The following is a 13,272-nucleotide window of genomic DNA, read 5'->3' as shown; positions in this document are numbered from 1 at the left end:
CATTTAAAAACTGCATTTTGTGTTTACTTGTGTTATCTTTGACTAATAGTTAAATGTGTTTGATGATCAGAAACATTTTGTGTGACAAACATGCAAAAGAATAAGAAATCAGGAAGGGGGCAAATAGTTTTTCACACCACTGTATATAAAATATTTGCAGACCTCAGACCTTGTGGCTCCCCGCAGATATATGTAATAATAGTATCAGGACACCCCAGAGCTGTGGCCCCCTCCATATATAAAATATTTGCAGACCTCTGACCTTGTGGCTCCCTGATGAAAAATGTAAAAAATAGTATCAGGACACAACAGAGCTGCGCCTACCACATATATAAAATATTTGCAGACCTCAGACCTTGTGGCTCCCCGCAGATATATGTAATAATAGTATCAGGACACCCCAGAGCTGTGGCCCCCTCCATATATAAAATATTTGCAGACCTCAGACCTTGTGGCTCCCCGCAGATAAATGTAATAATAGTATCAGGACACCCCAGAGCTGCGGCCTCCTCCACATATAAAATATTTGCATACCTCAGACCTTGTGGCTCCCCGCAGATATGTGTAATAATAGTATCAGGACACCCCAGAGCTGTGGCCCCCTCCATATATGAAATATTTGCAGACCTCTGACCTTGTGGCTCCCCGCAGCTATATGTAATAATAGTATCAGGACACCCCAGAGCTGTGCCCCCTCCATATATGAAATATTTGCAGACCCCAGACCTTGTGGCTCCCCGCAGATATATGTAATAATAGTATCAAGACACCCCAGAGCTTTGCCCCCTCCATGTATGAAATATTTGCAGACCCCAGACCTTGTGGCTCCCCGCAGATATATATGTAATGATAGTTTCAGGACACCCCAGAGCTGCGGCCCCTCCATATATGAAATATTTGCAGACCTCAGACCTTGTGGCTCCCCGCAGATATATGTAATAATAGTATCAGGACACCCCAGAGCTGCGGTCCCTTCCATATATAAAATATTTGCAGACCTCAGACCTTGTGGCTCCCCGCAGATATATGTAATAATAGTATCAGGACACCCCAGAGCTGCGCCCCCTCCATATATGAAATATTTGCAGACCTCAGACCTTGTGGCTCCCCGCAGATATATGTAATAATAGTATCAGGACACCTCAGAGCTGCGGTCCCTTCCATATATAAAATATTTGCATACCCCAGACCTTGTGGCTCCCCGCAGATATCTGTAATAATAGTATCAGGACACCCTGCACCACCCCTCCATATATAAAATATTTGCATACCTCAGACCTTGTGGCTCCCCGCTGAATGAGCAATGTTTTCAGACCCCAGACCTTGTGGCTCCCCGCAGATATATGTAATAATAGTATCAGGACACCCCAGAGCTGCGCCCCCTCCATATATGAAATATTTGCACACCCCAGACCTTGTGGCTCCCCGTAGAAATATGTAAAAAAAAAATAGTATCAGGAAACCTAGAGCTGTGGCCCCCTGCATATATGAAATATTTGCAGACCCCAGACCTTGTGGCTCCCCGCTGAAAATATAAAATTGTATCAGGACACCCCAGAGCTGCGACCCCTTCCATATATAAAATATTTGCAGACCTCTGACCTTGTGGCTCCCCGCAGCTATATGTAATAATAGTATCAGGACACCCCAGAGCTGTGCCCCCTCCATATATGAAATATTTGCAGAACCCAGACCTTGTGGCTCCCGCCAGCTATATGTAATAATAGTATTAGGACACCCCAGAGCTTTGCCCCCTCCATATATTAAATATTTGCAGACCCCAGACCTTGTGGCTCCCCGCAGATATATGTAATAATAGTATCAGGACACCCCAGAGCTGTGCCCCCTCCATATATGAAATATTTGCAGACCTCAGACCTTGTGGCTCCCCGCAGATATATGTAATAATAGTATCAGGACACCCCAGAGCTGTGCCCCCTCCATATATGAAATATTTGCAGACCTCAGACCTTGTGGCTCCCCGCAGATATATGTAATAAAAGTATCAGGACACCCTGCGCCCCCCTCCATATATAAAATATTTGCATACCTCAGACCTTGTGGCTCCCCGCTGAATGAGCAATGTTTTCAGACCCCAGACCTTGTGGCTCCCCGCAGATATATGTAATAATAGTATCAGGACACCCCAGAGCTGCGCCCCCTCCATATATGAAATATTTGCAGACCTCAGACCTTGTGGCTCCCCGCAGATATATGTAATAATAGTATGAGGACACCCCAGAGCTGTGGCCCCCCTCCATATATGAAATATTTGCAGACCTCAGACCTTGTGGCTCCCCGCAGATATATATGTAATGATAGTTTCAGGACACCCCAGAGCTGCGGCCCCTTCCATATATAAAATATTTGCATACCCCAGACCTTGTGGCTCCCCGCAGATATCTGTAATAATAGTATCAGGTCACCCTGCGCCCCCCCTCCATATATAAAATATTTGCAGACCTCAGACCTTGTGGCTCCCCGCATATATATGTAATAATAGTATCAGGACACCCCAGAGCTGTGACCCCCTCCATATATGAAATATTTGCAGAACCCCAGAACTGTGGACCCCTCCGTATATTAAATATTTGCACACCCCAGACCTTGTGGCTCCCCGTAGAAATATGTAAAAAAAAAAATAGTATCAGGAAACCTAGAGCTGTGGCCCCCTCCATATATGAAATATTTGCAGACCCCCAGAGCTGTGGCCCCATACATATATGAAACATTTGCAGACCCCAGACCTTGTGGCTACCCGCTGAAAATATAAAATTGTATCAGGACACCCCAGAGCTGCGACCCCCTCCATATATAAAATAATTGCAGACCCCAGACCTTGTGGCTCCCCGCTGAATGAGCAATGTTTTCAGACCCCAGACCTTGTGGCTCCCCGCAGATATATGTAATAATAGTATCAGGACACCCCAGAGCTGCGCCCCCTCCATATATGAAATATTTGCAGACCTCAGACCTTGTGGCTCCCCGCAGATATATGTAATAATAGTATGAGGACACCCCAGAGCTGTGGCCCCCTCCATATATGAAATATTTGCAGACCTCAGACCTTGTGGCTCCCCGCAGATATATATGTAATGATAGTTTCAGGACACCCCAGAGCTGCGGCCCCTTCCATATATAAAATATTTGCATACCCCAGACCTTGTGGCTCCCCGCAGATATCTGTAATAATAGTATCAGGTCACCCTGCGCCCCCCCTCCATATATAAAATATTTGCAGACCTCAGACCTTGTGGCTCCTCGCATATATATGTAATAATAGTATCAGGACACCCCAGAGCTGTGACCCCCTCCATATATGAAATATTTGCAGAACCCCAGAACTGTGGACCCCTCCGTATATTAAATATTTGCACACCCCAGACCTTGTGGCTCCCCGTAGAAATATGTAAAAAAAAAAATAGTATCAGGAAACCTAGAGCTGTGGCCCCCTCCATATATGAAATATTTGCAGACCCCCAGAGCTGTGGCCCCATACATATATGAAACATTTGCAGACCCCAGACCTTGTGGCTACCCGCTGAAAATATAAAATTGTATCAGGACACCCCAGAGCTGCGACCCCCTCCATATATAAAATAATTGCAGACCCCAGACCTTGTGGCTCCCCGCTGAATGAGCAATGTTTTCAGACCCCAGACCTTGTGGCTCCCCGCAGATATATGTAATAATAGTATCAGGATACCCCAGAGCTGTGGCCCCCTCCATATATGAAATATTTGCAGAACCCCAGAGCTGTGGCCCCCTTCATATATGAAATATTTGCAGAACCCCAGAGCTGTGGACCCCTCCGTATATTAAATATTTGCACACCCCAGACCTTGTGGCTCCCCGTAGAAATATGTAAAAAAAAAATAGTATCAGGAAACCTAGAGCTGTGGCCCCCTCCATATATGAAATATTTGCAGACCCCCAGAGCTGTGGCCCCATACATATATGAAACATTTGCAGACCCCAGACCTTGTGGCTACCCGCTGAAAATATAAAATTGTATCAGGACACCCCAGAGCTGCGACCCCCTCCATATATAAAATAATTGTAGACCCCAGACCTTGTGGCTCCCCGCTGAATGAGCAATGTTTTCAGACCCCAGACCTTGTGGCTCCCCGCAGATATATGTAATAATAGTATCAGGATACCCCAGAGCTGTGGCCCCCTCCATATATGAAATATTTGCAGAACCCCAGAGCTGTGGCCCCCTTCATATAGGAAATATTTGCAGAACCCCAGTGCTGTGGACCCCTCCGTATATGAAATATTTGCACAACCCAGACCTTGTGGCTCCCTGCAGAAATATGTAAAAATAGTATCAGGAAACCTAGAGCTGTGGCCCCCTCCATATATGAAATATTTGCAGACTCCCAGAGCTGTGGCCCCATACTTATATGAAACATTTGCAGACCCCAGACCTTGTGGCTCCCCGCTGAAAATGTAATAACAGTATCAGGACACCCCAGAGCTGCAACCCCCTCCATATATAAAATAATTGCAGACCCCAGACCTTGTGGCTCCCCGCTGAATGAGCAGTGTTTTCAGACCTCAGACCTTGTGGCTCCCCGCAGATATATGTAATAATAGTATCAGGACACCCCAGAGCTGCGCCCCCCTCCATATATAAAATATTTGCATACCTCAGACCTTGTGGCTCCCCGCAGATATATGTAATAATAGTATCAGGACACCCCAGAGCTGTGGCCCCCTCCATATATTAAATATTTGCAGAACCCCATAGCTGTGGACCCCTCCGTATATGAAATATTTGCACACCCCAGACCTTGTGGCTCCCCGCAGAAATATGTAAAAAAAAATAGTATCAGGAAACCTAGAGCTGTGGCCCCCTCCATTATGAAATATCTGCAGACCCCAAGAGCTGTGGCCCCCTCCATATATGAAATATTTGCAGACTCCCAAAGCTGTGGCCCCATACATATATGAAATATTTGCAGACCCCCAGAGCTGTGGCCCCCTCCATATATAAAATATTTGCAGACCCCAGACCTTGTGGCTCCCTGCTGAAAATGTAATAATACTATCAGGAAACCCCAGAGCTGCGCCCCCCTCCATATATAAAATATTTTCAGACCCCAGACCTTGTGGCTCCCCGCAGATATATGTAATAATAGTATCAGGACACCCCAGAGCTGTGACCCCCATCAGATGCAGTAATAGGATTTACAAACCCCAGATGTGTTAGCCGACACTGACAGGATCAGCCGACCCCAGACTTCAGACCTAGTGGATCCCAGCAAAAATATGTAATTCATTTCTTTCAGGGCACCCTAGAATTGTGGCCCCCTCCATATATAAAATATTTGCACACCCCAGACCTTGTGGCCCCCTCTATATATGGAATATTTACAGACCCCAGACCTTGTGGCCCCCACTGAAATATGACATAATAGTATCAGGACACCCCAGAACTGCGACCCTCTCCATATATGAAATATTTGCAGACCTTGTGGCTCCTGCAGAAATATGCAAAAATAAAATAGTATGAAGAAACCTAGAGCTGTGGCCCCTCTATATACTGTATATAAAATATTTACAGACCCCAGACCTTGTGGCTCCCTCCATATATGAAATATTTGCAGACCTCAGACCTTGTGGCTCCCCGCAGATATATGTAATAATAGTATCAGGACACCCCAGAGCTGCGACCCCTCCATATATGAAATATTTGCAGGCCTCAGACCTTGTGGCTCCCCGCAGATATATGTAATAATAGTATGAAGACACCCCAGAGCTGTGGCCCCCTCCATATTTGAAATATTTGCAGACCTCAGACCTTGTGGCTCCCCACAGATATATGTAATGATAGTATCAGGACACCCCAGAGCTGCGCCCCCCTCCATATATAAAATATTTGCAGACCCCAGACCTTGTGGCTCCCCGCAGATATATGTAATAATAGTATCAGGACACCCCAGAGCTGCGCCCCCCTCCATATATGAAATATTTGCAGACCTCAGACCTTGTGGCTCCCCGCAGATATATATGTAATGATAGTTTCAGGACACCCCAGAGCTGCAGGCCCTTCCATATATAAAATATTTGCATACCCCAGACCTTGTGGCTCCCCGCAGATATCTGTAATAATAGTATCAGGACACCCTGCACCCCCCCTCCATATATAACATATTTGCATACCTCAGACCTTGTGGCTCCCCGCTGAATGAGCAATGTTTTCAGACCCCAGACCTTGTGGCTCCCCGCAGCTATATGTAATAATAGCATCAGGACACCCCAGAGCTGCGCCCCCTCCATATATGAAATATTTGCAGGCCTCAGACCTTGTGGCTCCCCGCAGATATATGTAATAATAGTATGAGGACACCCCAGAGCTGTGGCCCCCTCCATATATGAAATATTTGCAGACCTCAGACCTTGTGGCTCCCCACAGATATATGTAATGATAGTATCAGGACACCCCAGAGCTGCGCCCCCCTCCATATATAAAATATTTGCAGACCTCAGACCTTGTGGCTCCCCGCAGATATATGTAATAATAGTATCAGGACACCCCAGAGCTGCGACCCCTCCATATATGAAATATTTGCAGGCCTCAGACCTTGTGGCTCCCCGCAGATATATGTAATAATAGTATGAAGACACCCCAGAGCTGTGGCCCCCTCCATATTTGAAATATTTGCAGACCTCAGACCTTGTGGCTCCCCACAGATATATGTAATGATAGTATCAGGACACCCCAGAGCTGCGCCCCCCTCCATATATAAAATATTTGCAGACCCCAGACCTTGTGGCTCCCCGCAGATATATGTAATAATAGTATCAGGACACCCCAGAGCTGCGCCCCCCTCCATATATGAAATATTTGCAGACCTCAGACCTTGTGGCTCCCCGCAGATATATATGTAATGATAGTTTCAGGACACCCCAGAGCTGCGGTCCCTTCCATATATAAAATATTTGCATACCCCAGACCTTGTGGCTCCCCGCAGATATCTGTAATAATAGTATCAGGACACCCTGCACCCCCCCTCCATATATAACATATTTGCATACCTCAGACCTTGTGGCTCCCCGCTGAATGAGCAATGTTTTCAGACCCCAGACCTTGTGGCTCCCCGCAGCTATATGTAATAATAGCATCAGGACACCCCAGAGCTGCGCCCCCTCCATATATGAAATATTTGCAGGCCTCAGACCTTGTGGCTCCCCGCAGATATATGTAATAATAGTATGAGGACACCCCAGAGCTGTGGCCCCCTCCATATATGAAATATTTGCAGACCTCAGACCTTGTGGCTCCCCACAGATATATGTAATGATAGTATCAGGACACCCCAGAGCTGCGCCCCCCTCCATATATAAAATATTTGCAGACCTCAGACCTTGTGGCTCCCCGCAGATATATGTAATAATAGTATCAGGACACCCCAGAGCTGTGACCCCCTCCATATATGAAATATTTGCAGAACCCCAGAGCTGTGGACCCCTCCGTATATGAAATATTTGCACACCCCAGACCTTGTGGCTCCCCGTAGAAATATGTAAAAAAATAAAATAGTATCAGGAAACCTAGAGCTGTGGCCCCTTCCATATATGAAATATTTGCAGACCCCCAGAGCTGTGGCCCCATACATATATGAAACATTTGCAGACCCCAGACCTTGTGGCTCCCCGCTGAAAATATAAAATTGTATCAGGACACCCCAGAGCTGCGACCCCTTCCATATATAAAATATTTGCAGACCTCTGACCTTGTGGCTCCCCGCAGCTATATGTAATAATAGTATCAGGACACCCCAGAGCTGTGCCCCCTCCATATATGAAATATTTGCAGAACCCAGACCTTGTGGCTCCCGCCAGCTATATGTAATAATAGTATCAGGACACCCCAGAGCTTTGCCCCCTCCATATATTAAATATTTGCAGACCCCAGACCTTGTGGCTCCCCGCAGATATATGTAATAATAGTATCAGGACACCCCAGAGCTGTGCCCCCTCCATATATGAAATATTTGCAGACCTCAGACCTTGTGGCTCCCCGCAGATATATGCAATAATATTATCAGGACACCCCAGAGCTGTGCCCCCTCCATATATGAAATATTTGCAGACCTCAGACCTTGTGGCTCCCCGCAGATATATGTAATAATAGTATCAGGACACCCTGCGCCCCCCTCCATATATAAAATATTTGCATACCTCAGACCTTGTGGCTCCCCGCTGAATGAGCAATGTTTTCAGACCCCAGACCTTGTGGCTCCCCGCAGATATATGTAATAATAGTATCAGGACACCCCAGAGCTGCGCCCCCTCCATATATGAAATATTTGCACACCCCAGACCTTGTGGCCCCCTCTATATATGGAATATTTACAGACCCCAGACCTTGTGGCCCCCACTGAAATATGACATAATAGTATCAGGACACCCCAGAACTGCGACCCCCTCCATATATGAAATATTTGCAGACCCCAGACCTTGTGGCTACTGCAGAAATATGCAAAAATAAAATAGTATGAAGAAACCTAGAGCTGTGGCCCCTCTATATACTGTATATAAAATATTTACAGACCCCAGACCTTGTGGCTCCCTCCATATATGAAATATTTGCAGACCTCAGACCTTGTGGCTCTCCCCTAAATGAGCAATATTTACAGACCCCAGACCTTGTGGCTCCCGCAAAAATATGTAAAAATAAAATAGTATGAAGAAACCTAGAGCTGTGGCCCCCTCTATATATATAAAATATTTGCAGACCCCAGACCTTGTGGCTCCCCGCAATATTTACAGACCCCCAGAGCTGAATGTGCTGTAAAATAAAATAAAAAAAACCCGCACAAGTGGAACCCCCAAAAAATGTCACAAGAATAACAGACCTCAGATCAGTATAGAAATGCTGAAAGTGAACCTGAATGAAGCGCTGAAAAAATGCTGCAGATTGAAAAGACCGGTCACCAGGAATGAAAAAGATCAGGACTACAAGCTGCAGTACAACCAATGCCAAGAGACGCTGCAAGGAGAACCGATCCCTTCAAGCCGGAGGAGAAAGTGAAGCGAGAGAAGCCGGTTGCTGACAACTTAGCCAGTTGCTAAGAGACGTCACTTCCGTAATTGACGTCACGCGTGATGTCACGAAGGCGGGATTTTAAAACTGAAAACCAGGAAGAAGGTCTCGGCAGCGCGCACGTATCAGAGAAGAAGCTTGCTGGCCCTTCAAGATGGCGAAGACTCAATATACTTCACAGAAAATGGCGAATCTAATTTTTTTGCTCATCCATTATAGGAAAGCAGCATGCAGCAGAGTATTTCAAGTTAAAAAAGTAAGTTGATTGTTTTGGGCTTGGATGTCTAAATGGTATTAATGGTCCTTTAAAGTGATCCAACTTCGCACTTCTGTATACCACCCCCAGACTGATGGGTTAGTGGAAATGTTCAATAAAACGCTCAAAAGTATGCTTAAAGGACAATGAAAGGTTAATATAAATTAAAAGTAAGTCTAAAGGCATTCTTTTTAAGTACTTACTGCCTATCTAAATTCCCAGATCCCTGCTTGCTTCTCTGAGATATGGTGCTGGCAGCCTACAGCAGTGTGAAGACTACAGTGACATCACTGAAATCTCTCTCCCCTTCCTGTAGGTGCCAGCGGCAGCCTTCCTATTCTCTGAGCATGTGTGTAACTTGATCCTGTCTGCTGTTCTGAGCTACACATACCCACCAGCCAATCAGAAGCGGATCTGGCAGCGGGGAGCGCGGGGGGGGGGGAATGAAACACATGTGCAGTATGAAACAAGGAGGGAAAGGAAGGGAGAATACCATTTTAGAGATGGCTGCCTGTTCTAGAAAATGTGAAGTAAGTGTGACTGAGTAAATATTTGATTAGGTGAGCCAAAAGTGTGGTGTTTTTACTAAACAATAGGAGGACTATTGGGCAGTATGCTTTTTAAATTTTGACTTGCATTCTCCTTTAAGAAGTTGGTAGTAAAAGATGGGAAAATTGGCATTACTTGTTACCCTATTTAATGTTTGCCATAAGGGAGGTCCCTCAATCATCTACGGGGTACTCACCGTTTGAGTTGCTATATGGTAGGCATAGCAAAGGAGACTTGGGAGGGAAAACCCACCCCCTTTAAAAGTGTCATTGAGCATATATGCAAAATGCAGGACAGAATGCCCATAGTAAGATAGCACATGGAGCAGGCACAAGAAGCCCAACAGAGGGTGTATAATAGGGGTGCCAGAGTATGCAATTTTTCCCCTGGGGATTGTGTACTAGTGCTAATACCCACCGTAGAAAGCAAACTTTTTGGCAAAGTGGCAAGGACCCTTTGAGATTCTTGAAAAGATTGGTGAAGTAAATTATAAGGTTCTCCAACCAGGTAAAAGAAAACCTGAGCAGGTTTACCACGTCAATCTTATAAAACCCTGGAAAGAAAGGATGTCATTGTTCACCAAGCCTACTTCAGCTCTAAGGGCAGAACCCCTACTGCCAGAGGTTAAGGTGGCAGACTCCTTGTCAGACACTCAAAGGAAAGAAGTATAGGCCTTTGTAATCAAGAATAGGGATGTTTTTTCTGAGAAACCTGGACGAACCTCTTTGGTGAAGCATGACATCATAACTGAACCTGGGGTAAGGGTTAACGTAAAACCTTATAGTGTGCCTGAAGCTAGACGAAAAGCCATATCTCAGGAAGTTAAAAAGATGTTAGAGTTGGGAGTAATTGAGGGGTCACATAGTGATTGGTCCAGTCCCATTGTCTTAATACCTAAACCAGATGGGTGCTGACGCTTCTGCAATGACTTTCGAAAATTAAATACTGTCTCCAAATTTGATGCCTACCCTATGCCTCGTGTGGACGAGTTAATTGAGAGACTAGGGACGGCTAGATACCTGACAACCTTAGATTTGACCAAGGGCTATTGGCAGATTCCCCTGACGAACCAAGCCAAAGAGAAAACTGCTTTTAGTACTCCCGAAGGTCTGTTCCAGTATGTAGTGGTGCCGTTTGGGTTACATGGAGCCCCGGCGACCTTCCAACGTACCATGGACCAAATCTTTAGGCCCCATAGGCAGTACGCAGCAGCGTACCGTAATGACGTGGTTATCCATAGCTCGGATTGGCAATCCCATCTACCTAGGGTACAGGCCATGCTTGATTCTATACGAATGGCCGGGCTGACAGCTAACCCTAAAAAATGTAGCATAGGCCTGGAAGAAGCCAAGTATTTGGGGTATAACATTGGTAGAGGGCTAGTTAAGCCTCAGCTTAACAAGGTGCAGGCAATTCAAGACTGGACTAGACCACTCACAAAAAAACAGGTTCAAGCTTTTTTAGGGATTACTGGTTACTACAGATGTTTCATAGCTAACTTTGCCACTATAGCTGTCCCTCTGACTGGCCTTACAAAAGGGACCAAGTCCATAATGATCAAGTGGAACTCTGAGGCAGAACAGGCCTTTCAGACCCTGAAAAAAGCCTTGTGTAGCCAACCAGTACTGATAACACCAGACTTCACACAGAAATTTATTGTGCAGACTGACGCATCCGATGTGGGAGTCGGAGCAGTACTGTCCCAAATCAGAGAGGGTGCAGAGCATCCTGTGGTTTTCCAGAGTAAAAAGCTGAACATTCATGAGAGAAACTATGCTACAGTAGAGAAGGAATGCTTAGCAGTTAATTAGGCGCTGGAGGAGCTTAGATACTATCTGTTAGGCCGCCAGTTTACATTAGTTACTGACCACGCCCCCCTTAAATGGATGTGTGAAAATCGAGAAAAAAATAGAAGGGTGACAAGATGGTTCCTGGCCCTTCAGAACTACAAGTTCACAGTGGAGCATAGACTAGGGGCCCAGCTGGGGAATGCAGATGCCTTATCCCGGGTACACTGTCTTGAGGCTAGTTATGTTCTGACCCCTACGTCGAAACATAGGGGGAGGGTGTGTGAGAGAAATGCTGGGTTAGAGGTGGAAGGTGTGTATATTTCTCCCAGATTTCTCTCTTATATATATTAAGCTCCAGGGAAAGTATGTCAGCAGTGAAAGAGTATTCTTTCACTGCATCCGGCTTTTGGAAAAGCCGGTAAAAAGGGCCCTGGATTGAATGGAAGTGAGCGGGTGGAACTTCCAGGCTATCCAGGTTTTGGTGAAGCCTGGCTAATTAGTGGCCTCGTTAGGCTTCAGGGGAAAAAACGCTTTAAACATGATGTCTGCAGAGTTACTCACTCTCTCCCTTCCTGGGGAACTGCCTGCATGCAGTAAGGAGAGAGCCGGACACAGTGAGTAACCAAACAAACTACTGTTGTTTTTTGTAGAGTTGGATGCTAGATCCTCTCTATTGCATAGAGAGGGAGCTGGTGTGTGTTAGTTTGAGCCGGACAGGCTAGGATTTATTTTTATGATTTGTTTTCTGATGTACTCCTGTGTGCCAGTTATCTGTGAATAAAGCTGATTGCGGTCAGCTTAAACCTATATGCTGGGTGTGACTGCAAGAGACTGCACTGTTTGGTTGAGTTGCCTTACACTATAATTGTAGTCTTTCTCTTTATTATGATTAATAGTATTGTGCTGATGACATGGCTGTTTTGGATGGGAAGAAACTGGTGAATTGACAACTCATTAGCTCAGCTTTCAATGCAGATATTGAGATCTTTATTTCTGGGCAATATATATTTTGTTCTTAGTGCAGGCATTCAGCTTTTTGCAGAATTGTGGAGCTATGCAACTTGTGGTTAATTCATTATTTCACGTCACCTCTTTAGCTAATGCCAGGGCCGGAAATAGGGGTAGGCAGAGGAGGCACCTGCCTAGGGTGCCAGGCAGGAACCTCTCCTGCCTACCACTAGCCCGTGCTTCCTTCTCTTGCCCCCACCGGTTGTCATTACTCCGTGGTATTTTTTATTTTCCTTTATTTCAGGCCAAAGTGCAAATGACTAAGGAGAGCTGCATCCACAATTCTGCATTTAGGAAAGCAAGAATGGCATCACTGAATTGCTGCAGGTGTGCACCTTCGAAGAGAGTCGTGAGCTACAAGTGAACTAATTGGATGCCGTATAAACCCAAGGGGGTCTGTAAGTAGATTGGCAATCGGAAAGGGATATCACAACTGGGCACAAAAGGGTGATATAAGTAAAAATTATCACTGGTGTTAAAAACCACATGAGAGTGCACATTGTGAAGTAATAACAGTATTACACTATATATATTTTTTTTTCTCTTTTTTCTTTTCTTTTCCTCATAAGACCTCATCACTAAGTCTAAAGCAGAAGAGGGCACTTTGGAGTATT

The sequence above is a fragment of the Xenopus tropicalis genome, chromosome 6 (assembly GCF_000004195.4).
Source record: "Xenopus tropicalis strain Nigerian chromosome 6, UCB_Xtro_10.0, whole genome shotgun sequence".
In the NCBI taxonomy this organism is placed as follows: Eukaryota; Metazoa; Chordata; class Amphibia; order Anura; family Pipidae; genus Xenopus; species Xenopus tropicalis.
This window is presented reverse-complemented; position numbering follows the sequence as displayed.